Source organism: Grus americana, chromosome 3 (assembly GCF_028858705.1).
Source record: "Grus americana isolate bGruAme1 chromosome 3, bGruAme1.mat, whole genome shotgun sequence".
Taxonomy (NCBI): Eukaryota; Metazoa; Chordata; class Aves; order Gruiformes; family Gruidae; genus Grus; species Grus americana.
The window spans coordinates 41,675,579-41,702,976 of NC_072854.1; positions in this window are offsets into that span (position 1 = coordinate 41,675,579).

Here is a 27,398-nt window from a genome sequence, read left to right on the forward strand (position 1 = left end):
GCTCATGGAGCTGCACTCAGCGGTGGACGGTCACCACCAATGCAGCCGAACCGATCTGAATCTCTTTGTGCTTCAGCTATAGATGTTTTCCCAAACAGATTACCACTGATTAGCAATGAATTATCAAGCATAAAATGAGTTTCTCGGCTTTTAGCCACTGGACACATACAAAGAATGGATATCTGCAGAAGCAGGAAAATGAATATTCACCGATGAGTAAAATGCTTGGACATATCTGTTGTTGCAGGTTATTGCCTGCTCAGAATAAAAGTGGTCATTGCCAGTTAATTCCAACACCTCTGTCCTTGTAGTATGCACATTGTTTTGTAGAAACAGGAGCTCTTAAATTATTTTCTTTCTGCCTATCTGTGATTTTTGAATCTATTCAGCAACATGGTATTTGTTCATTTCTGTCATTCAGAAGCAATCTGCTCTTTAGACAGGTCTGCTTGCTTAAAACGCTGATGTCGATGATGCTGAAAACACAGGGTGAGGGAAAACTCAGGTCCTATCTTGAACAGGCTTGCAGGCACTGGGTTGCTCTAAGACAAGGTAAAAGACATTTTAAGCACTTAATAGCTATTTAGAGGACAAAGCAGCAACCTTTCCTAAAGAGAAATGTTATTGGAAAGGGAGCTGCTTCAAACAGGGGTGGAAAAGAAGGAAATTGGTCCACCTGATTTTGACGAAGAGAGTGATCAGTAAAATGGTTGGTCTATCAGTCTGTGGCCTCTGTTTTATCAAGCAGGAGGACTTCTGCTTTATTTCAGTGATGACAGGATGAGGTTGTGAGATTTCTCTTAGCCAGCAGAAACATGCAGTCTGCTCAACGCTTCTGCCAGTTTGTTTTAGTTATTCTAAGCAGTCTGATGGTAGGTGCAATATCCCCACAGTTAACAGGAGTATTATCACTTTAATTATCTTTAACTACTAGGCATGCTGTGATAGTAGGTACTGAGAGATTCAAATATACAGTAGATCTGGTAAAAATTGTTTGTCTTGAGTGGACCACGATGCTTTGTTTTTTGCACATAAGAGCTAAAGTTTGTTACTAGCACTCATCATCTTGCCTATACATGCAAATTAATTTGCCAGCAGTCCTATGATTGACATCTAAAAAAAAATTATGTAAAAATATAGGCAATGCCCTACATTTGCTTACCAAAAGGAGACTTTGACATTTTTTAAAAGAACCCCCCCCAAAAAATATTTTTAACTTTGTCATGGTTTAACCCAGCAGGCAGCTGAAATCACCACACAGCCGTTCACTCACTCCCCGCCCACGTAGTAGGATGGGAGAGAGAACTGAAAAGAAAAAGGTAAAACTCATGGTTTGAGATAAAGATGGTTCAATAGGACAGAAAAGGAAGAGAATAATAACAACAAGAAGAGTAAAAAAAAATATACAAACCAAGTGATGTACAGCACAATTGCTCACCACTGAGAATTGATGCTCAGCTAATTCCTGAGCCATGCTGCCTTCTGGCCATCTCCCCCAGTTATATATTGAACATGATGTCATATGGTATGGAATATCCCTTTGGCCAGTTTGGGTCAGCTGTCCTGGCTGTGTATCCCCCCAGCCTTCTTGTTGGCAGGCCAGTATGAGAAGCTGAAAAGTCCTTGACTATTTGGCAACAACTAAAATATCAGTGTGTTATTAAGATAATTCTCATCCTAAATCCAAAACACAGCACTATACCAGCTGCTAGGAAGAAATTTAACTCTATCTGAGCTGAAAACAGGACAAACTTTTGTTATGAAACCAGATAAGAAAATGAATAAGAACCAAATATGTTTTCTTATGTGATGAACAGAAAAGTGGATATTTATCTTACTTCTGTGTCTGTGTGACTACAAAGAGAATGCTTGCTTGCTGGTGGGACAAAGGAGAGGAAAAAGGTTATTGAATATTTGACTTTTTGTTAAAGAATTTTACTTTTCCTGTTATCTGTTGAAAGTAGACTTTATTACAGAAATCTCACTGAATAACTCAAATTTCTATAAAACCAGATTTCAAAATAGAATTTTCTAATGGACTGATGTATGTCCTTTATGTGATATATTCCTTTGTGGCCTTCAATTATTTAACAATTTCTTATTATCTTTCTTTTTTCCCATTCTGTAGTTTCTTTCCTTCCATTACAGATCCTTGTTATCTAACACACATTTACTCATCTCTGTTTCTTCTCTTTATGCATTTATTTCCCATGGCCGCCTCCTTTTCCACTTCCCAAATCTTTTCCTCTTTTGTTGGTTTTTTTGGCCTTTTTTTTGGTGTGGGGTGGTTTTTTTTTTTTTTGGTTTGAAGCTGCTCAGAAACATGTGTCAGTAGTATTAACTTGCATCTTAAAAACCCAGCCTCTCCACATCTCGTTCTTAAAAGCAATGGGCTAATGAGAAAAAGATGCATGATTTCAGTTTTTTATTTATTTCTAGGCTCACTGTGAATCCTAAGCCTTGTGATGCACCTGGGTATGTTGGCTTTACTGGAAAATTCATGGACAGTTACCACAGAGGTATGACGTTTCCAGACAAACACATATATTGCAGGTGTGTAGCACTGTTTTCACAGTGGTTTCTTGAAGGGTTATAAAGAGCATCCATGTTGTGGCGATGCATCAGCACTCAGACATTGCTGAAGTATTCAGACATCAATGGTTAGCCTTTAAGAGAATCCATTCCAAGCAATTTGTTGTCTTTCTGTTTCCAGCAAAATTAAATACACAGCCTTGCACCGATCTCTTGGCATAGGAGAATATCTGTGCTTGGAGCAGTGTGCTCATTGAAGATTTTTTTTTTTTTTTCACCCTTCAGCCTTGTCTGGATCTTTAACGATCTGCTGTATGCTACCTCTTTCTCTAATCTTCTGAGAGAGTCAGTAGGCACAAACTGTTCTGAGAAAATTATACCATACCGCACCATGAAACTGTGAGTTTGATTCCAGCCCGTCTGGTGGGACTGCTGCTGAAAGTCAGCATCTAAAGCAGCAGCTCATTTGAATTCTGGGTGTACATGTGAGTTAATATGAATGTGCTCAGAGACTGAAGGCTGATGTATCAAAGACACCGTTCAACACCACCTCAGGAGTGTTCCTAATAGTGCGACCATTTTTTCCTTTCACTTCTGTCAAATTTATCAATGTCTGATGTCATTCTTTCTCAAAGAGAGAGCTTATTAATATGAATAAAGTAAAAAAAAAAATTTGATCCCTATGCATTAACATTTACTCATGGCAATTATGTCTGAGCTTATTAAATTCGTATGTTCCCCCCCTTTTCTTTCTTTCTATTCCACCACCTACAGAAAGTGGCACCAGATCTATCAATTTTTATGAAGCTGTGTGTATGTGTGAGTACCCCTGTACGTATATTTATATGTGTGTATATATACATCTCTCTGTATATACACTAATGACTAAATAATTTTACTCACTTTTATGTGCCTTACTGCTAAAGCATTTCCAAAGAAAACTAATGACTGCTTACCTGGAGCTAGACTGAGCTATTAGGCAGGCACATAACTGCATTGCCCCAGGAAGTATACAAGGAAGGCACTGGACCTGAGAGTGGCATAGTTTGTCTTGCCTCTCCCTCCTCGTTTGTGAAACGAAGAGGTAATTTACACTCCTTTTTCATGTGCCTTTTTCTGGTGCAGGTCAATTTTCCTATGCAGTCAGCCAGTGTGTAGGAGAAGGAGCTGAATGGCTCTCACCTCTCACCATCTCCCTTGTCCCTGCAGCCCCTCTCTCTCCGAGCCCAGATCATCCTGTCCTGCTGGGCATCCCCCGGGGACGTGCCTGTGCCAGGCTGTGCCAGAGAAGGGACAATCTGAGAAATATTCTCTGTGTGTGAAGACAGCCATAAGGTTAAATGCTGCGTGTCTCTTTTCATGAAATGTTTGCCTGTGTTCGCCCAGATTTTCCCCAAGAGAATGCTTCGCCGGCTCTCAGCCCCTCACCTCCGCTGCTCTGTGCGGGGCAGGACGGGGCTGCATGGCCCCTGTGCTGTGCCACTTGGCCACCCCTCCGTGGGTTTGGGAAAGGCGTGCGTGCAGGACCTCATGCCCGTGGGATGTGTCAGGGCTTTCCTCACCTGCAGCAGGAGGACATTATGCCACAAGCTGGGGTTTGCTGTGGTTTTGGTGGAAACCACCACTTGTTTTATTTAGTGAATGAGGCACGTAGGTGGGGAGGCCCTGTGTAGGGTGAGATTTTGCTGGAAATGAAAAGCAGACCTTGAGGCACCTTCTCGGGAAGGGGCTGTGACTCCAGTTCACAACCTTGGTTTGACTTGCAACTGCCCCTCTTCAGTGGGGCTGGCCAGTTTCTGAGGGGCTGGAGCTGGTGAAGTGAGAAGATGCCAGTCCAAAGATAGAGGAAAGATTATATCTTAATGTTATATATATATCTATATCTATATCTTGTCCTCCTGCAGGGGTATTTATAATACAATTAAATCCCCCTCCTTCCCCTTCCAGCTCCACATTGGGACCTGGAACTTGCAAATAAATGATACTTTGAAAGAACTTTATACTGCAAGCTTTAGGTTCAGGGATGCGACTGCCTTCTGCTCTGTAACAAGATAGTATGGAGGAGGAAAGACTGGAGAAGCTAAACTCCTGTTTGAAGGAGTAAGTTCAGTGTTATTGGCTCAGCCAGATGAGAAAAAGAGCTGCTCTTGCAGTAATCACTGTAGTACCTAGAGGCTACAGTCAGGATTGGAAGGATGTGGTTTTGATGTTTTCCTAAAATAAATACAAACATTTTTCACTCTTTTAAGCTGAGTCCACAAAAGAGCATCTAACTGCTCTGTTAGCCAAAAGGCCCCCAGCACAACTTTGGTCATTTTTTCTTCTGCCATGGCCTAAATTACAGTTTAAACATTACCTTCATTTGTTCTCTTAGTGATCCACTGGAAATTAGAGGGCAGAAGAGGGAAGGGAAGCAGGGCCCATGGCTTTAAAAATAAGACTTTGGTACCTGTTGACTTGTATTCAACCCTTTCCTGGTTGCACCCTCTACACTTGCATTTGCACTTGCTTACAGTGAAATGTGCAGCAGCCCTGCCTGGCAAGAGGCTAGTCAGAGTGCACTGCTGTGTCCCTAGACATCACCTCATCAGCCTCAGGACAGCCACTCTTGTCTAAGGTCTTCATGTTGGTGACCCCTCAGCTATCTCACCATGTGCTGTTGGCTTTCTGGTGTTCAAGTGAGATGCTTCAATCCAGCAGTCATCTGTCATCAATAATAAGTTTATTTACCATGGTCAAAATAAGATTGTTTTCTTCAAAAAAACCCACTGTCTATGTGTTTCTGTTCATGTGACTACCACGACCACAATTAACTTCTACTGTGCTCCACATCTGTACAGTAGCACAGCTGCTGAAGCCCCTGCGAGCTGGGTGATTTATAAGCCCTGTGTGCCACTCGCCTGTCCCATTCAGCAGGAATCTATAATGTAACCCTTTCCCTAATGGTATTAAAAGGTGCAATTAATCAATAAAAGGGATCAGTTAATATTCTCCACACGTAAGTGCCAAACATCAGAATAATATGCTCTCTTGTGGCTAACATCCCATCATTTTGTGGTTTAGCTAAAAAGGAAATTGGCAGGACAACCACAGCGTACACCATGGGATTGCTCCGCGGATCTGGGGCAGTTGTTATATCTGCTGCAGAGAAATATTTTCTCTGCTGAGAGAGCTTTTTTTTTTTTTTAAATAAATAGAAATGTTAGTGGGGAGTAAAATTTTGCTTTCTGTGGTATGGGAAACTTTCTTCCTTTATTTCAAAGACTTAAGTGGTATGGGGGAATCCCCTAGCAGCCATAGGCCCTGGGAATTAAATGTTCTCCATCTGTTCCCTGTTCTCTATTCCCCAAGCAACACAACATGAATCCTGCTACCATCTATTCCTTTAAGCAGCCTCCTGTGGAAAGAGGGAGACTTGATTAGTGCGTGTGCATACGGTTGCCTGTCCACATTTGGAAAACTGGACACTGAGAGAAATGTCGGCTTGATATTCATTACCATCCTCGAGCTCGCTGCACTGTACACATGAAAAGGTAACATTTCCATTGTGGGAGGCAGTACATGTGGGAAACAAGGATTGAGACATTCTTACCAGAAACCAGGTCAATTCATTTGCTATACAGTTCTCAAAACAGTCCTTCTCTTAAAAAAGGGCTGACCTGGGTTCAGCAAGTTTGCGGCTCTTGTGTATCGCCAGTGCCCTGCAGATGATCAAGAATAGTTTACTGGCAGGTGCAGGCTTCTTAGCAATACCTTCTCTTCTCAAATCATTTCAATGCTGTTCACAAAGCAGTAGTATGTATCTTCATATCTCTTAATCTTAATTCTGAGTTGCTGTTGACTTTTCTAACTGAAATTGTCTTGATTTTTTTTCTTCTTCAGCTGTTTTTTGAATTGGGAATATTTTTATTTTCCAGAAAAAGCCATTTTAAAGTGAGATTCACTGATCTTTCAGCTTTCTGGTGAGTAATTAAAACAGATTCTTCAGTTTTCTCTATGTTTTTTTGCATGAAGCTGCCATGAACTTAAAGCAGTTTTTCATCCCAGGCTGTTTTTTCTGTGTCTAAGTGCTAATGTTTTATTTCATTTCACAAGCTACCATTTTTTCTGGAGCAGAGGCCTTTCTGTTACACCGAGTTTCAACAGAGCTGGCCTTACTTGGGCCTGAATATGGGTCATTCTGTATCTGACCGAGACCATTTGGGGCAATGGTGTGTTAATTTTAAGATTTGGTACTTGTTTAAAAAAGGCTTTACAGTACATGGCTGCATCCTATGTTCCTTATTCAATAGACTCCTCTTTTTCATTCACCTTTGAAATGCCTATAATATAGTCCATGTGTGTAGACTATGTTTTATGGATCAAGTGAATTGGCAAATTAAGCTGCCTGGCTATGGAATTCTGTTCCTTGAAGTGCAGAGCTGAGTCTTTCGTTCCAGTGCAGAAAGGGGAAATTTATAACAGACGTCAGTAGATTTGAGATATTGCAGGACAGTTACTTTTTATCAGCGGTGCCTTAATAATGAAGAGTTTCAAAAAGAGCACTGTTGGAGAACTTCACAATCACCGTCTGGACACAGGCTGGCCTAACATTTGGTTTATAGTTCAGTTGGGTTTTTTTTAGGGACATGGCTGAACAGTGAAAAATGAACTTCATGAACTTCATGAACAACCATAAGAAGTTGAGAGTCTGAAGCTGTGTACAAAAACTTTTGAAGGGCCCAGTCCATGAATGTTTAAATTATTAAATATTATTATTTATTCTAATTTTGATCAAGAATGGGATTTTCAAATGGTGCAAATTGGTTATAAACAATTTGCATCTGCATCTGTCTGTACATCAACATGAAAAAAGATTTACTTATAATATTTTATTACAGCAATTTTGATTTTAAAAGTTCTATTCAAATACTGCAGTATTCTAAGCTATGAAAAATAGGTATGCACGTTTTCAGCTAACTCCAGTGATAAAAAATAGCTAAAATGTCAGACTCTAATTATACATCACCTTTGTCTATGAGCTTGTTAGCAGAAGTATGACTGGGGAGCCTGCAGACAACTTTCTGTAGGAGGGGTATTCAAATCAGAGAATGTGGAAACTTCTCTGTCTCTTTTTTCCATCTGTTACTTCTCTTAGTGACAATCTAGCAACCTTTTCCCGAGTAAAAAGCAACATATGCATGATCATCATCACTGGTAGCAGAATTTTAGTGTCTTTGATCTCTGAGATTTGAAGAGGACCCCATTGTGCTGAACACTATACAAACGTAGCACCTGTGTAAGTGTAGCTCTAGAAGGAGCATCCTGACTTGCTCCGAGCAACTCAAGACAGGGACACTGGCAATGATGAAGTGGCTAATCGTCACCGGCTAATCTCTCCTTTTCTGACAGAGTAAAGTGAACATCACTGTCGCCATGAGAAGATCCATCCTGACCTGCAGTTCTGCAGAGGTGTGACTGGGGCGTCCAGTTTTACAGTGCCCGAGGGGCTATGCTGGACCTCACCCAGGTCGCTGGTCTCAGCTGTAAGGCCTTCAAGTCATTAGCAAAATATTTTCTTTCCTTGTGATTCTAAGTAGTTTCCTGATTGTCTGGCATCTTTCCCTCAAAATTTGCAATGAGTTTGTAAAAGAAGAAGATGACAATATAAAAATTACGTGGAGGGATTGTTCTAGTAATAGCTTGTAATATATTTCAATGATTCTTTTCATTTACTGAATAACATTTCAGGTAAAATCTCATTCCACACATACACGGTTCTGCTATTAATGCCATGGCTGTGTTATAGCAACTTCTTATAACAAGGTATCATTTTATGAGGGTAATTTCATAATAGAAGTTTCTTTTTCAGTTTCAGTTTGTTAAATTACAGCAGTTTCTTGATCTGATGGCTAAGAGATGGCACTCTTTTATTTGGCTACAGTTTTAGATAACTACATTATTTATGAAAGTAAGCATTTCTCCTTGTAATGTATCAGGAAATAATCTGCATAATCACCAGCTTCTTGCAGAAATCAAAACATGATTCATTTCCTTTCACAGGTTTGTCGGCGTAAGAACATAAGAAAGCCGCTTCTTCAAAATACAGCCTCTGAGGCCAGGGGCAAACTCGACCTCTTTTCAAATGCTTCTCCTTTGCTCAGAGAGGCTGATCCACAGGGGCCGACACAAAACGAGGGTGCTCAGGGCCTAGGGCCTGGGATGCTGAACGTGGCACTTTTTCAAGGTGGAATAGCAACACAGAAGGAGGATATTTTTATAAGTAAAAATACTTGCCTGATTCTCCTGTCACTGCTCAACGACATGCATTTATGTGTACTATTTAAAGCTGCGTTAAATGCATAATGTGTGTAGTCTGTGACACTCAGCTCAACAGATATTAAAAGATCCCAGCCTGTGGTAATCATTTAACTTGCTCCTTAAGACATTTGCAACTGCTTCACATTTTCTATGTCTTTTTTAGTGTGTGAGATGAAAGCTGGATTGTGGTGATGGCTCAGAGAGCTACCCTTTCCCTTCCCTTCCTGCTGTTTTTGAAGAAAGAAGGACGGGTTATTTTTATTATTATTTTATACCAACACCAAGTTGAAAACATTTGTAGTTATTTAAGTGGTTAAGGAGGATCTGCTTCTTACCTCGGGGTAAGACAGTAAACTCTTCCATGTGTTGACTGCATCAGTTATCCCTATGAGCTTTTCACATGCCCGAGGGGTACTTAGTCAGACAGACCCTCTCCATTCTAGAGAAATCTCCAGCGAAGGTCAGCCAAACCAGCAGCACTTACTCAAGAGCAACGTGATGGGTGTGTATGTGTGAACAGGAGGGCATTGACATGGTGCTGAGGAAAGAAAGTGAGGCTATCCCTTTCCTTTTCAGCTCCTGCATGAGAATAATAACCCTGGTTTCAGAACAGAAGAGCTGGGATTTGCTTGCTCTGCCATCTGCACCCCAAGCAGCAGTGAGAATGAGGTCCTTCCCAAAACCTGATTTGAGGTTTTCATTCTCCAGACCTTTTAAAGTACCATCTTTGCTAATTTGTAAGGAAACACTGCGCCGGATCATGCAGTGGGGAAATGATGTGTCTGGTGGTTTCACTCCAATGTGATGGTACAGAACAAGAGTTTGCCATCCAGCAGGGCTCTACAGACTGAAGAGCCCTCAGGGCTGCATCTGCGTTTCACTCCTCTCCTGAGGTTCATCTTCTCTTCCCCGAACCAGGTGCCAAATTCATCTTTCAGGTGGGCATGAGCAGTCCCCTACCCAACTGCGTCTGATACGTACAGTTATGAAGTGGGGGGGCAGACTGAAAAGGTGGATATATGAACCTATTTTCATGGGGGGCAGGGAATCTGACATGCGGAAAAATTGTGCAGGTCACACTGAGCAAACGAGACCTGCCTGTCCCTATGACCTCTGTGTAGTAGCAAAGCTCTCCCTAACCACAAAGCTCAATATTCAAATGTCAGTCCTTCCCTTACAACAAATTCACCTTAACAGGGTTATATATACGTGAATAGCCTCACTGGGATCAAAGGAGTTATTTACCTGCATGCAGCGTCGTGCATACACATTTGCAGGATCAGGCCCTCTAGGCACACAGCAGGTTTCATTGCCCTGCACGTTGCTAAAAGTCACAATCTGATGTGAATTAAGGAAAGTGAAGAGAAGCGTATGGTTACATGGCAAGAGGGCTGCAGAATGGTTTAAAGTGTTAAAGGTTTAAATCACACCAAGGCTATAAAAATCAACTTTGTTTATGGAGCGGTACAGAGACCTATTGTACTTAGTATCGATCAATCCATTGAACACCTGATTCAAAATGTTCAATTGAAAGCTGGGGAAAAGTGCTAAATTGAACAATCTAAGTAACCTGTGAACCTGACAGTCATAAATCAATGGCAATGTTACACATAGTTAACCCTAACCAGTTAGCAAGTTGTCCCAATTATTAGTTGGGGTACCTGGTTAGGAGTTAGTTTACTCTTTCAGAAATTGTATTAATACAGAAAACCTCTCTGTGCTGTAAGTTTCTCGGTGAATTGAGTGCCAGGCTCACTAAAGTCTTTCTGCCCTGCTTCGGTGCCAGGTAAACCTTGCTTGAATATCTGTGTGGAAAAAGGACATTTGAAATTAAGAACCACGGTTACAGAAAGACCCTCCGTCAGCTTGATGGGACTTAGTGTTGCTACAAAAGACATAGGATCCACTTTTCAAAGGTGCTTTATTCTGCGTGGAGGGTTGTTCACATCTGCGTGGGCTCTTCCAAACACCCAATCTTTCTGTTGCCAGTGCTGTTTTGTTACTTTTGTCCACAGGCTCTTTGCAGACTTGGAAGGACCACAGTTTGCTGGCCCATCTTGTCTTATACATGCCTGGACACATTTGCCTTTCTTTACTTCCTAAGGACAGTAAAAACACTTGAGTTTTCCACGAAGGCTCAGAAGGACTTCTTGTTTCTGTTAAACCATTTTGCTTAGCGTTAATTGTATTACACACCTCTAGTTCTTTGCTAAATTAGTCCTCCATTAGCTTTTAAGTTATTTTATCCTTCCAGCTCAGGCTGAAAGGGCTGTAATTTCCTGGGTTACACATATAACTTAAAAAAAAAATTAAAAAAAAAATTGGTGTGATTCTGGTTTTTTTCTTTTTTTTTTCTGTCCGTTGGAACTTCTCCAGTGTTCTCAGACTTCCCAAAAAGGAATATTCATGGGTCTGAAATTTCTTCAGCCAGCTTTCTTAAAGCTCTTGGTTGCAAATTATGCAGGTCTGCTGATTTAATTTGGTATTTAACATTCTCCTGATTTACTGCTGGAATGAACAACATTGCATTGTCTTCTTATGACAGAACTAATTTTGTCTGATTTTTCTTCAAAGAGAGATCAGATTTATTTACAGAAAATACAGATTTTTGCATATGTAATTGACATGGCTACACTTCTGTGTAGTCAAGACCAAAAATCTTTCTTGTTATCCTTAACTCTGATGAAAAAGCCTACTTTTTTGCTTCCATCCTTACCAGTCTTCTGTAGTTCTTATCTTCTGTCTAATAATCATAACTTCTAATAAATGCCTTCCCTCCCCGCCCCCAACTGTTTTGATTTACATAGCTGTTTTCACTTCTGTGCAAGTCAACATTTAGACTAGCCCAGCATTCTTTTTTTTAGACCTCTGGTAAAATGTTTTTAAACACTTTCCAGTTATTATCCACATTTCCTGTCTAATTTCTTTCTCCCAACTGATTTAGCACATAATTGTTTTCAGCTTTGCAAAATTGGCTCTTCCAATCCATCAAGTATACATATTACTGGTCTGGACTTAATTCTGATTATATATAACAAACAGAAGCAAATCATGATCACTTTTGTCTAAGCTACTGCTGCTTTCTTTAGTTCTAAGATATTTTATTTTAATCTATAAGGATAAAATAATGCAATACAGCATTCCCAAAGTGTTGGATGCAGCACTTCTTAAGGAGTTCATCATTTATGGCATATTCCAAGGATATAGTAATTTGGTGGCATGAAAACTCCAAACTATGCTATTCAGATTGAAGTGCTGACATTGCATGGTTTATTTTCCTTCTTTTGTTATGGATGGTTACTTAAGGAGATAGTTTTCCTCTTCACTTGCGGAAGGCAGTAATAACAGAAAAAAAGGATACCTTTTTGTATCTCTCTTGTACACACCAATCTACAGATTAATAATTACTTCTGCCTTTGAATCTATTTCCTAGTTTTGTCGTATCTCTTTTACCTTATTTTGATGATGTAAAAGAATTTAGAAAGAATAGAACTGGCTTCCCACAGAATCCTTCCCAAGGAAGAGGGATGGATAAGAAGCAGAATATGTTTAACAGCTCCACCCTAAATGACATTTTAAGAAGGGCATAGTGCCTGTCTCAGCTTTTTATACTTTCTTGATGCTTTCTTCAATAGATTGCCAGATGGTGAAGTGGATCAGAGTCAGGCTTCAGTACAACACGTACACTAGAAACCAGGAAACTGTCTCTTGAGTGGGAGACACTGCTAAATTCAGTGGATCTAGGATCTGGCTCGGTATTGTAATTGTTAATGGACAAAGTTAGAAATAACAGCCAACTTTGTGCCCTGAGCTAAGGAAGCTGATCTCGTTTTGAGTATGTTCTCCTTCATTCCTGCTAGGGAGTTTTTAGAGCACTTTGCAGCTACCTCATTTATGATTCTGTTCATCTTTGGTGTGTTGATGTTAAACACTTAGGATACACTTGTGTATTTTATAATTCGAAACCCTATTATTTTTTTTTGTGCAGTTATGATTCCATCTTTCAAATTAGATCAATGTTCAACAGAATTAGTCAATTTACATTGCCAAAAATGTATTGCATTCCTCATGGAAACCCTCTGCTTTTCATAAAATGACCTTTTTGCTTTAGGACTCTCACTATAATTAATAACATTAAAATGATATTTTTCTGTGGCCTCTAAATGCTCAAGCAAATGCATGTCTTGGAAAATAGAGATTTGTGAAATTACTTTTTTGATGGAAAATGTAGACTCGCTAGTGCCAAATGTTTCATGAATACTTTCAAAAAGTTGAATATAAACTGTTCTGATCCTTCTGAAATAACAGGTTTCTATTTATCTGTTTGAAGCAAACTCTTCTCCCTGAATTTTTTTTTTATATTATCTCTTCTCTAAGAAGACTACTCTGCTGAACAATGAAAACTTGATTAACTAATGAGGTGGTAATGTGACACTTGCCTCCTTTCACAAGCGTCTATCAAAGTGAGAACTGGGCAGGCTGATGATGCTACTCATGGTGGCGATGTCATGTCAGTAGGTAGGGAGTGATGGACTGGAGATGGATGGAGAGATTAAACAGAGAGAGTCAGAGCGATGATACAGCCACATACAACTTCTAGACAACTGGGCCAGAAAAGCTTTGATAACCCCTGCTGCACTTGGTGATTCTGTGCTCCAAAGGGAGGGTGAGAATTTAACACGCAGTGCCTTCCTGATACCAAAGGACTGCAATAGGTTTTAAAAGGTAGGGTGATATCATGATGAAGTGCTTCGCCACTTCCTCTGATGATGCAAAAACCCACGTTAAGAAGGCAGAGACTGCCAGTGGATGAGGAAAGTTCATGCTGTCAGTCTTTCTGTGGGACAGCTCGCTGAATACAGCCCTCTCCAGCTTTCACATTTTTCTGGGAGAGAAAAACCTATGGTTCAAATTTTAGCAGAGCAGCCAAAGTGAATTTCTGAGGATTATTTTCAGTTCAAAATCTGCATGATCCCTTTCCTGTGTGTTTACCTATCCCCCTGTGCCAGTACCACCTGTGGAAAGCAGGTGGGTTACAGAAATGAATCTCTGGATTAAAGGTGGATCACACTGGGGAATGATGACAGAGTGCACTGCGAGGAGGGCAGAAGCTCATTGTTCCAGCACTCGTCCATCCCCCTGTAAGAGATGAGTGGTTAAGCTGGTCACATACCAAGCCAAGACATATTCATCCTCAGAAAATATGCTAATGCAGCAGAGGGAGAGATTAACCGGGTTTGCCTGCAATATGCTAAACTACAGTCATTGTGCTACTTGTCTGGGTCAGCGCTACTCAAGGCTTAACCAAATCACCTTCCAAAGGCTAACCCTGCTGACTGGTATCATCTAATTTATTTTCCCTTGGTAACCCATCCTGCTTCACTCACCACTGGATTTAGAACAAGAAGCTGTAGAGAGAGCACCGTAAAATCAGAGAATAATGTGACTTGAAAATGTGAAGGATATACCATAAATAAGCATCTGACTTGTATAAGAGTTAGTCTTTCTATGGGAGTTAATTAACAAACAAGTCATGTCTGCACACCTTACTGGTGGCTGCAGTAATCTTCCTGTTTGGTCCAAAGAGCTGAACATAAATAAGATTGTCACAAAGTGTATGGTGTGAAGGAGAATTTGGCATTTGGGAAAACAAATTTAAAGCAAGCCCAGAAGTATCACTGTGAAGTTTTCCCTTTGCAAATGCTGTCACAGTTGGCAGAAAGGAATCTAGAGACTTATTTACAATTTAAATGTTAGCTTGGTCATAGAGGACATTTTTTTGCAGGGAGACGTGGATCAAATATGTCCACTGGGTTACAACATTGAGACCACCCAGACTTTTCCTAATGCTAGTGTTTACATAAAAAGTTAGAAACAAGCTTCTCTCCAATTAGAAAGCCAATATCTAAATAGATGCTAACTTGTTATATACCCTGTAGTCTAAATGTTAATAGCTTTGACCTCCTTCAGTTTAATCTTAATCTCCTTGACAGAGCAAGTGAACTTTGGGTTATGCTTTACCGAATTGTTCCCTTTGTTTTCTTCCCCCCCTTATGTTTCCAACAGTGAGAATGTCACATATTGCAAACCCAAATGAAAGCCTGTCTTCTTTTTCAATCAGTCATATCACTAAGTATATGAGCAGAAAAACCCTTGTGATTGACACTGCTTCAACAAAAGCAGATTCAGTTTGCAGACGATAAGAGGCAAAGTCATACAAGCAGTGTTTACAAAGCAGTGAAGGAGACAAAAAAAATTAATGATAAAAGGACTAATCTTATTGTTTTACTAGATGAGAGAATGGTTCTTTGTGTTTGCTCTAGCAGAAGCCCACAGATTGTCTCCCACCTCCCTTGTACACTTTTGGCAGCAAAATAATTTCCAGATTCTGTATCAAACGCTGGCTGGTAGATTAAAAAAAAGGCTCCGGAATGCTTGGGAAGCCTCAGAAAGCGGAGGAGTGCCTGCACATGATAGCGTGGGCATGTGCTACCTACAGCATGCTATATAGTTGAATATTATCTCCCTTAAGAAGGCGGGATGCGGTATCCGAGCAAGGGAAACAAATACATTTAAAAGAAAAAGAAACAAAGTTATACGAAAACATATTGAACTGGCTGATCTCATGTGTTTTCTGTAGTATGGTGATTTCACTGCTATCAGGGGAGTTATTCCTGATTTCTTCGCTTTTAAGGAGGCCAGACCCAGGTCAGCTCTAATCAAAGGGAGCCCCAGTTTCCAACCCACGCTCCTGGTGCTTGTATAGTAACGCAGCCAGCACAGAGCACAGCAGCACCAGTTCCATTTTTTTGATACCAAATGCTGGAGGGGGATGACTGGGAAGGATTCACAGTGGTGGAGTAGTTTATGTTGGAAGGGACCTCTGGAAGTCACCTGATCTGACTCCTGCTCAAATGAAAACCTACTTCAAAATCAAATCTAGGCTGCCCAAAGCACTCCCAATATTCACTACTTGAAGGCATCAGGATGGCCCACTGGGGCTTTTGCAGAAGAGCACATCTGTACAGAAATATGTTTTAACCTTGTGTGATGGCCGTTATTGACTGCACAGGAGGCACGACAGAGAATTAAAATCCAGGACTATCTCAACAGGCAAAGGACAGCATAACCTTGCTTTCCGGCTCCTCTACTGTTCATTAGTTTCATGGCTTAATTCCTATCTCTTGCTAGCAGGGCCAGGCAGCTTTGTCCTTTCAGCAGCTGAAGTCACACCGCCTTACCACCGTTCACCAAAGGTCGCTGAATGAGTGTTGCCAATTTCTTTCTCTTCAAGACGCAGCCTGCCAGCTCAGTTATGTCCTTCAGCGAGCAGGAATATCTAGCTGTAAAATAATCAGTCGTCATAGTCTTTATTGAGATGCAATAGGTTGCACATAGAGTAGGTGAAGTGATGGAAGGCAAGACTAGGCTGTTTTAATGATTCTCCCCTAGAAGTCTCCACAGAGTATGCTCAGTGTGTCTGTCTAATCTAACCATCCCCATAGGCAATATGAGAAGCAGGATAGCACTGAGGGAATAACACATACCTCAGGTTTCATTGAAACATTTCATTTCATCCCATTCTGCCCCTCTAAAAAGCCATTGCCACTTTTGAAGAACATTGCTTCAGTTAAAGACAGGAATTCTGTTGGGAGATAAAAATTGGCTCACCAATAGTTGAAACTCAGGCAATTTTAATCTGATCCGGAACAATTGCAAGTAATGGCAAATAATATAGTGATTTTCATAGTGAGGAAGAGCAAAAAAGACATTCTGGCATGTATTTCTGAATCATGTTCAAATTACTGGTGTTTAGCAAGTTACCAAACACCAGCAGAGCCACAGGAGCTGTATCTATGTACGCTTTTAGCTTATAGAAAATGGGAGTATATTTGGTTTAGTGTAAGCTTCTTTCACTATGTGTTAAGATAAGCCAATATTTTAAATATGTATTTATTTTTTGCTGTTAAATGCTAACATATGGATACATTTAACATCCCCACCACAGTTCAGAGGATGTACAGTGATTTGTTAATTTGTGGTAATGTGATCAGGTGGGTGAGCTCTATCTCACGTTTGTGCTGCTTCACACTCATGACTTATTCTTGCAAACTTCCATGAATTAATGAATAAGGACCCTGGCAAACTAGCCCTCAATGATTTTTCCATGGAAACATCTGCATTGAAAAACAAAACTGAGCAACATTTTGCATTGTCAATTGCTAACAGTTACAGTGCTCCTCTGGAACATCAGTTAGAGTAATTTGGGGTTTAGAACAGAAATGAGTAACTGTAACACAGGCATAAGCAATGAATATCAGGGAAATCAATCAAATTGTAATAAACTTTTATTAAAAAAAGACATCGCCCTCTGGCAATTCATAAAACAAGTCCCCAAATCTGTATAGACAGTACAAATAAACATAAAATGATTCTTTAAGGGCATAATGAAGGGTTCTGTCAACAACAATAAGAAAACAAAGCATAGATGTATGTTTGTGAAAGAAATTGCACATTTTCTGTTGTTCAGAAAGCCTTTGGCATTTCTTTTTGATAAAAAAAAGGAGTACAAGATGCAAGAAATGAGTTTCCCATCTGAGCAATGTCTTTTTAGTCTCTGCTTCCCATTCTATCAAATTTAAGTTTATCATTGCTCTGAGTGGGTCTTGGTACTCTGTGAAGGTTTTGAACTTGCTATGACACAGTTGAAGTACTTTGAGCTAATCCTAAGTGTCTGGGACTTGGCCATATACCTAAGCTCAGCAGAGTCCATTCTTCCACTGTGTTCCTAGTGGACTGCTTCTGAAAGATAGAGGCCTCCCTGTTGCGTAAGAAATATATTTCAGGCTAACCCTTTTCCAAAAATTACAATTTTTAATTCTATGAAATATTGCTGGTATCATGTATGTTATTAAAATAACTGTTCTTTGTTTTGTTTTCTTTTTGAGTTCCTTTTAAGTATAAAGTTACCAAAGCCCTACATCATATTTGGTTCAAAAGATGATCAGTTGAAATGGGATGTTTATTTAATAATTATCCATGGAAAATGAATATGAGGGCAGAGGGGTGAATTGCAGGTCACTTAATCAGAATTTGAGCCTGCTATTAATTGGATACTTGGATTTTGCTCCTCGCTCACAAAAATCTGTGGCTTTTGAACTAACAGGGCCTAAAATGAGATGGAGTCTATTATTTTATCATAGGAGGTATTTATTTTAGAGCAAGTCCAAACTGTAGGGGAAAAAAACCCTCCATCATGAAAGAAAAATGAGTGATACCTGAATGTTTTCTGAAAAATTGAAGGGAAAAACAAAGCTTAGAGCCCAGCACTACAAAGTCCTTGGTGCATCTTCCATCTGGATCACACTGAACTCTTCAGTGCTAAAACAGAAATTGGAAAAGACCTACCTGGTCATCACATCAATCCCTCTCATATACACGGTATTTTCTTACATTCCCTCCCTCTCATCCTCCTTCCCTCCTTCCTTCTTTTCTTCCTGCTTTCCTCCTTCTTTCCTTCTTGTCTTCTTCCCTTCCTTTCTCCTGCATACCTTAATTCCCTTCTTTGTCAGGTTTCAACCAAGAGGGTAATTAAAAAAAAAAGCACCGGCTATGTGCCCTTGCAGCCCAGAAAGCCGACCATATCCTGGGCTGCATCAAAAGAGGTATGACCAGCAGGTCGAGGGAGGTGATCCTGCCCCTCTACTCTGCTCTTGTGAGACCCCACCTGGAGTGCTGCGTCCAGCTCTGGGGGCCCCAGTACAGGAGAGACATGGAGCTGTTGGAGCGAGTCCAGAGGAGGGCCACAAAGCTGATCGGACGGCTGGAGCACCTCTCCTGTGAGGACCTGGGGAAAAGAAGGCTCTGGGGAGACCTTATAGCAGCCTTCCAGAGTGACTTGAAGGGGGTCTACAAGAAAGCTGGAGTGGGACTGTTTACAAGGCCCTGTTGTGATAGCACAAGGGGTAATGGCTTTAAGGTGCAGGAGGGTAGATTTAGATTAGATATTAGGAAGAAACTGTTTCCTGTGAGGGTGGTGAGGCACTGGAACAAGTTGCCCAGAGAGGTTGTGGATGCCCCATCCCTGGAAGTGTTTAAGACCAGGTTGGATGAGGCTTTGGGCAACGTGGTCTAGTGGAGGGTGTCCCTGCCCATGGCAGGGGGGTTGGAACTAGATGATCTTTGAGGTCCCTACCAACCCAAACCATTCTATGATTCTATGATAGAAGACATTTCCAATGAAAAAAATACTTTTTCTTAGAACTTGTCTAAGAACTTGCCTGCTCAATGTTTTCTTCTCATCTGCTGTTCCTAGTAACAGCTCTCTGGGTGACTACAGGCAATTAGTTTTCCTTTCTTGTGTGGAAGCTCTTGAGAATTTCCCCTCAGTAGCTGCATAAGAGTTTCATTAGCCCCCAAATGGTTTCAAATTTTTGTCCACATCCTCATATCCAGGTAGTCATCATCCACATGTAACAGTTCCCTCACTGCATCAGATACCTGAAAATGAAACCTTCCTATTTCAATGGTTATTGTAAAGCCACAACACCAGTAATCTGTAGTATATTGAGAAAACTCAGTTTTATTGTGTGTAACAAAGGAATCAGAGCATTACACAACAGAAAAATTGTGGTCTGTAATTTCAAATCAGAGTCTGAAAACATTAAGTGCCAAGTAACTGTTAAATATGTAAACATTAGTGTGATTGATCTCTGACAAGTCTTGAAATGTAAAAGCTAAGGTACATAAACACACACCTGTCTGTCTGTATGTTTGTATTACAACTCAGTTGTTAATGAACCTGGCTTTCTTTCAATAGGAAATTTTGTATTTCTTGTGAAAGCCTAACTCTGGTAACTTTTGAAGAACTAATTGGGCCATTCTCCTCCTCTTGTTGGTTTTTTTTTTTTTTAAATCATACCCCCTGCTCCTTTTAATGTTATTATTATTGATATTATTATAAGGTAAAGATTAATGTTATTATTGAATGCAATACAAATATATAAAGAGATTGCCTTACCTTCAAGGACAGATCCAGACACTTGAAAAAAAATTAGAATTTCATACAATCTTCTGAATCTGAATGCTGTTTGACATTCATCAGAGCCAAGAGGCACTCAGTACATTTAAAGTCAAAGTATTCCTAAATATGGAATTAATAGCTCAGTATGAGGCACCTCTTTTGAACACCTGAAGGTTATAAGAAATGAGGACAGGGCTCTAGAATGCAAATTGTTATGCAATGGTTACTAGCTCCCACTGTAATAAGCAAACTTATATTATTATGTTTGCCAGGTAACTACATTCTTTATTGAGACCAATAATGTATCCAGGGTTTATTATTGCTGTATTTATAATATTAAGAATTGATGGAACATGAATTAAGTTAAGGCATTTGGAGCAGTAGATAGGACTGTATGTGGGAGACTTTGGAAGCTAATGAATCAGAACTCCTACACTAGAGCTTGCAGAGATCATCTGTGGATTTGGGATCCAAGTTTGCCTTTGTTCCTTAGAAGGAGAGTGGGAGGTCAGATCTCCAGCTGTTCACTGGAAGCCTCACGGGTACTCCTCAAAGCTATGGCCAGTGACAGAAGGAGTCCAAGAAAACTCATGGCCAAATACTGCAGGATCCTATGCATTGCTACCCACATGAATTCTCCTGCCCTTGGCTTGTTTTGGTGGCATATGATTGTCTTGCACCTAGTCCTGGGACAAAACCTCAGCCCTGCCCTGCTCTGCTCCAGCCCATCCCCATACTGCTTGGACATGGGGAAGGCGAATTGACCTCTACTCATGAGACAGCAATGGACAGAACTTTGCAAATTGTGAATTCCTGCTGGACTCTAAGGGGCAACTGATTTCCTTTTCTCTGTTAACATGTTCCTTTGTGCCAAAATGGGCTTTGGTGTCAGCAGCACAAGTTCATTCAGAAGTGTTTACCTTATCAGTACTGAGTTTTGGGACTCTCATTATACTGTTTGGATGCTGCAGATTCAGCACTGTGCTGCACAAAGCAGAATAAGCACCTTCAAAGGATTGCATTGAGAGAGCTGTGGGGAGAGGTACCAAACACAGACAGCAGAGCTGGTGATGTACTATTCTTTCTTTGTGGCTGAGGATAGTTGGGTAGGTTACTTAAGCTTCAGAGATGTCTGAGAAAACCAGCTACTAATTTTGCACTGTGACACCTTGACAGCAACAAATTCTTGCTGCTTATTACCAATTGATTTTCAGTCCACCTTCTCAGGGGTGACTTTAGACAGCAACAGAGCCAGGTGCTGATAACTGAACATGGGAGCCAGGGAAAAGAGGTTTAAATCTCTCTTGGGATGTGCTGCATCATGTGAAAAGGTGAGAAAAACATACTCCATCTGTGAGGTGAGGAAATAAACATGGCACTGAGCTGCTACTGTGAGTCTGTGTGTGTGAGAAGTACATTAAAACCCTGTCAAGCAAGGGACTTGACCTGTGTAAAGATGCTCTGCTTTGCTCCTTGCCTAAAGTGTCTGTACCCTTGCCCCTAGTTGGGAAACTCTGATCCATGTGACAATGTCTGAGGTCTGCAAGGAGGATGTGAGAAAATCGCAGAAGAGACTCAAGATTTTATTTTTAGCTTTTATTAATTATTTTATAGTTGTAATTTTATTAATTAGTGAATTTATAAATGTACAAGAACTTGTACATAATGCATTTCATTGCTTTCAAACACTTCTATTGTGTCTTAAGCCTACTCATTCCTTGAAAGGTGTGGGGGATAAATGGTCAACTATTTCCTAAACTATAGCATTAGTTCCTTGTAAATTAGGTTATAGTTCACTACGAGGTCCTGTAAAATGAGTTTAGTAAGAACCCCATCTAGTTTAGAAATGGTGTCAGAGGATAGCACAAAGTAACTAGTGAATTTAGTTATAACTTTAAAAGGTTAAACCCTCATAGTATAAGGAACTGATTAGAACTCACTGAAGTCAATGGAAAGACATACTTGCACATTTGTGGGCTTTGCGGTGCACCTCCCAAAAGGGAATGACTTGAAATGTCACTGAAAATGCATTAGATCCTCATTTAGTATGAAAGTGTTCAGAACATTGTTGTTCTAGATCACACTTGTTTGTATTAGAAATGTTAAATGATGAGCAAAGAAGTGTATATACACATTTATGTATTTGTGTACTTGTCCCTTGTGGTAGGTTTTTTCAGATTAGAGCTTGTAACTATAGAAGAGAGCCACTTCTCGGGGGCTGCTGCATTCCCTTCTTCATACATACGATGGATTGTATGAGGTGTAAGCAGAGCTTTGGTGTCGTTCATCACACACATGTGTCCACAGCTTCACTTGCTAGAGCAGAAGGAGAAAAAAAAAGAAGATACCAGGAATATGTTCTGCATAGCAGAGAGAAACCTGGAGGCACATCTGCCTTCCATAACAATGAAGCTGCTCTCCTGCTCGCTTGTGGCAAAGCTATTACTGACCCCTAAAACAGCCGTAGCCATGAGGTTCTTAAAGCCAAGGTCTGAATCAAAAGAAATATCAAAATCCCCTCAGACAGTGCTTCAGTGTGGATATCAGATGGTCAGTCTAAAATCCTTTGAAGAGCCCTCCCACATTCCAAGGTAGCGGTGCAGCCTAATAACAGTGCCAGAGATGAAAGGTTTGGGAGGTTTGATCCGGCAGCTGGAAAACAAGTTGTACTATGTGAGGCTTACAGAGTTCAATCTCTTCAGCTTATCTCAGAGAAGACTGAGAGATGGCTTGATCATTATGTCTAGGTACTTACACATGGAAAAGAGATCCAATAGCAGGGGCTTTCCAAGCTTGTTGACAAAGACCTGACAAGATTTGTGGCTGGGAGTTAGGCAAATTCAGACTTGCAATGAGTCATAGCTTTCTAGCAGAGAGGATAATTGAACTAAGTAAGTGTCTCCTAAATGGGTTAAAGGGGGGACAGGACAGGGACAACTGAACGTGGATTTAGCTCTTCAAAATAAAATTCAAAATCCTTCAAGGAGATGTGATTTGATGCACTGTCTGGGAGAAATTCTGCATCTAGTAGGTCCAGAGGCTCAAGTGGAACAGTTGCGGTGGTCCTTTCTGACCTTAATGCTTGTAAATGTATAAAACCCATATTCATGTCATCCTTTCGTGGCCCAGGGAAAGGATAGTAAGTTACATACAGCCCTTAGAGTGCCCATAACACCTGAAACTCTTTGTTAAGAAAACCACTGCAACCAAAGCTTACCAAGACTTCAGGGGATCAGTGAAGAGAAGGGATTTCCATTGTGCACTGGGCAGATATATTCTCAGGGTTTATGTCTTAATTTGCCTTTATTTCTTTTCCACCTTTTTCAGAAACATCAGAGGTGGCTGCAGCTGGAGACAGGGCAACAGATGGGTAGACTGCAGATCCTGGATTCTATTTTCCACTTATTTGCTCAGCAGATCTTCAGATTTGTATTTTCTAAGTTAGATCAGCAAACACCTTGGTTTATATTGCTTTTATATCTGGAGTAAGGCTGAAATAATTCGAATATCCCTTTTAACCTGTTTCCTATCCAAAAGTGCTTGGTTATTGGAAGCCTTTTTTATTTTTTTTTTTCTTCTCAAACTAAGAGGCTGGACTCAATTAACTAATGAGTCCTTCCACTCTATCCAGAGAAAACTTATGAAAGTTCATATACCTATAAGAATAGATTACTGAAATGGAGAAGATGGGGAGGTGATGCCAGCACCGCAGAATCTGCCAAAAAACCTAGCAGAACCATCCCCTAGTTTACCATTTCCAGATAGCTGAACCAATACAGAGCAGAAAGCATAAACAAAACCCCCCTGTGAAACCAAAATTAAATTGCACTGTGGGAATTAATTTTCAGAAATGCAAATCAAATCTTAATCTTATAGTGCTGCAGTTTCATTCTCGGGAATGGATATTTGGAAGGGACGAATGTGGTATTTGTAGGTATGCTTGCTTTGAGAGGTGCCACTGTATTTGTACCTAGTTTACAGTGAAAGATCAGGGCTACAATTTATTCAGTTGAAGAGAGTCAAGGGACCCGAAAGGGAATCATGCTTTGAAGCAAATCAAAGCAAATAAGCAAAGTGACACACAATTGAAATCGCTGAACCAAAATCCACAAATTAAGGAAATGGAAGACTCCAGTACTGTCCCACACAGTGAGCAAATCCAGAATGCATACAAGTGGAAATTCAGGGTCAGTGGCTGCCCAAAAAGAAATAAATTATGTCCAAAAAAATAAGGCATTTCTGTCCCTAGAATTCAATACTTCACTAATGCTTTAATAAGCAGCGAGCTGCTGCTCTAGCTTGCTATGAGCTGCTACTCAGAAGCCCTATTCCCGCATTAAGATTTCAGGATGTCCCAGATTCCCATCACAATTTCCTTTCCCATCAAGGGGAATGCACTCCAGTCTGTGAGGAAAAAGGCCATCCATTTTTCATTTAACAAACTTTTATCTACCTTGCCTCTTAAGTATCCAAAGTCACACACTCAGGTAAGGTCACTAACCTCGTCTCCTCTTTCTGAAAGCCACCCTAAGATTAGACTCAATTCTGTCATCATGCTCCTCTGGGAAATCAATTATGAATGATGTTAGATGGCAATAGTTAATAGTGTCTTATTTATTATGTATGAAGACTGAGATTTTTAAGAGAAATCATAAGCATTAAGTGCACACATTTTACTTAATTTCATTGAGATTTGGGCACCAAAGTCTTATAGGGTCCTTTAGGAAATTCAGCCTATAATAATAAATAATAAGCTAAAATATTGTTGTGAGAGGAAACTTAATAGCCCATTTCTTAAAGACACAGATTTTATTACAGGAATGTAGGTGCAGATTGACACATATACCAGATTAATGGTTCTCTTCAATTCTTTTCATAATCACTGCAGACTAAGAATTAAGTGGTAAGACTGGAAAAAAAATATGCCACGCATTTGGAGTGCTGCAGCAGATGTGCCTGTGTGTGTACATTGCAGGAAGCCACGTGCACTTTCCCAGACAATATCTAAAAGACTGATCTGGTCTGTTTGCTGATTGTGTTTTGAAAATTAAACTTCCTTAAAAGTTTAAGGTCAAAATAAAGGGAAAGGAGGACCTGGGATTCCTGTGATACTGGAATCCTTGGAGGATTAGAGAGTTTTATTTCTGCCAATTCACAAAGACTGAAGCCCTCTGTCATGGCACAAGATTGGGCTATGGACTCCTAAGAAGGCCAGCTATGGAAGGATAGCTGGTAACCCCCGCTAAAAATTCTTAAATCTTTCTTAGTCAACTTTGTGGGCATTTGGTGTCCATAAAACATTGGATTTGGCTTCATCTGCAGAGAGTTCAGCCTGAGAACCAGGCACAAGGTTTAGTGAACTAGCTTAGCAACACTTGCCTTCTTGCGAAGTAAACATCCAAAAGAATAAAGAAACATACATGTATGTGCACACACACACACGCACACTCTCTTCTCAAAAGATAATTGTCCAAAGTATATATAGTTGTCCTGGTTTTGGCTGTGATAGTTAATTTTATTTATAGTGCCTGGTATAGTGCTGTGTTTTGGATTTAATATGAGAATAATGTTGATAACACACTGATGTTTTTAGTTGTTGCTAGGTAGTTGTGCTGTCTACACTAAGCCAAGGACTTTTCAGCTTCTCACGCCCTGCCAGGTGCACAAGAAGCTGGGAGAGCACAGCCAGGACAGCTGACCCAGACTGGCCAAAGGGATATTCCCTACCATAGAACATCATGCTCTGTATATAACTGGGGAAGCTGGCTGGGAGGCAGGTTCGCTGCTCAGAAACAGACTGGGCATCAGGTGGTTGTTGGTTTTTTTTTTCCCTTTCATTGTGGTGAGCAATTGCATTTGGGCATCACTTGCATTATTATTATTATTGTTGTTGTTGTTGTTATAACTGTTATTATTATTATGATTCTCTTCCTTTTTTATCCTATTAAACCATCTTTATCTCAACCCACGAGTTTTTTTTTCATTCTCCTCCCCATTGCCTTTGGGGGGAGGGGGGTGTGAGGGAGTGGCTGCGTGGTGCTTAACTGCCAGCTGGGGCAAAACCATGACATTAGTGTTATAAAAGCAGAAATTAAAATCAAGTTGGTCAAGAGAATCTTTTGGGTCATTCTCTGATAGCAGTGCAAGTTCCGTGAAAGAGGAGGCAGCCTGTGATGAAATAACTTGGAAAGAAAGAAAGGAAAACACCTGTGGGAGACACTGCATCTCAGAGGGCTCTACTGTCCTTCAGAGAAAATGGCTAGGTTGGGATAACCATGTGTTTTCAGTGTGAGGAGTGAGAGGAAGGGTCAGAATTAATTTGATATAGGCACCAAAGGCTTGGCAACTCTATTCTATTACAGAGTAATTTTGTAAAAAGCCAGCATCTCATGCAAATATCAGGAGGCTCAATGCTGCTGACTAACATGTGAATAGAATTAAGGAAAAGGTTGAGTGATAAAATGGGAGTCACTAATTTCCACTCCCAAGGCACTTGGATTAAATAAATAAATGCTAAAATATCTCTTTTATTTTATTCAAATATTCATTAGAGTTTTCAAAGGTATGTTGAAAATGCCAGAATGCATCAGCTATTTGGCTTCAAGAGCTCTGAGAGTGTTTAAACCACAGAGTTTTTGAACTTATGTTCAAAAAAAGTTGATTTCCTAGGGACATTCATTGTTCCATTTCCAAAAGGGGAAATTCTCTCATGAGGAAAATCAAGCCAGAAAGAATAGGTTAGAAGTGTTAGACTGTTATACCTGGTTCTGACAGCAATTAATTTTTTTATATATATGACAAACATAGATAACACACATAAATATACCCTTACTCAAATGCTCTAATTCTTCTGTAACTTTATATTGAAATCTCTTTTTCAACTGAGAAGAATAATGGCAATTAGTTGCTGACTGGAACTACATAAATTATAAAATGCATTTTTTTTCATTTAATTGGCTACTGTGTTCACGCATTGCCTAGGACACAGCTACATTTATTCAATAGAGCTAGCGTTGACCACACAGCACAGAGCAGAGATACTGGCCCAAATGCACAGGTAGGTCAAATTTCTGATATCTGTGTGACTTGGACTGTCCTGCTTTTAGCTTTTTGACCACTCTTAGCTTCAGTGCCCCTGCAGCATGCATTGTGATCCACATGTGCCACAAAGGAATACCCAAAGGCAGGGATCAACAACCTCTGGCTGCGGGACCAAAGGCTTGGTGAAAGCAGATGTCAGATTGCACTTTGCAAGACTAGGAACTGAGAGCTGCTTTGCCTTGAGGGAGGTATCTGAAAACATTGCCTAGCTCTTGGCTCTCACCGTGTTTTGCACTCAGACAGACACAGGAACCTCTTTCTCACCTACTGTTCCTTTTCCAGTCTTACTCCAGAGAGTAGTCAATACTTCCCGGATCAAGAGGTGGGGGCTGCAATGGCAGGAGTGTGCCATCACATGGGAGCTCTCTGTGAAAGCTTTGCGCCTCTAGCAAACACCTTGACCTGCCTCATGTTTGCCATGAGAGCACATTTTGTATCAGGG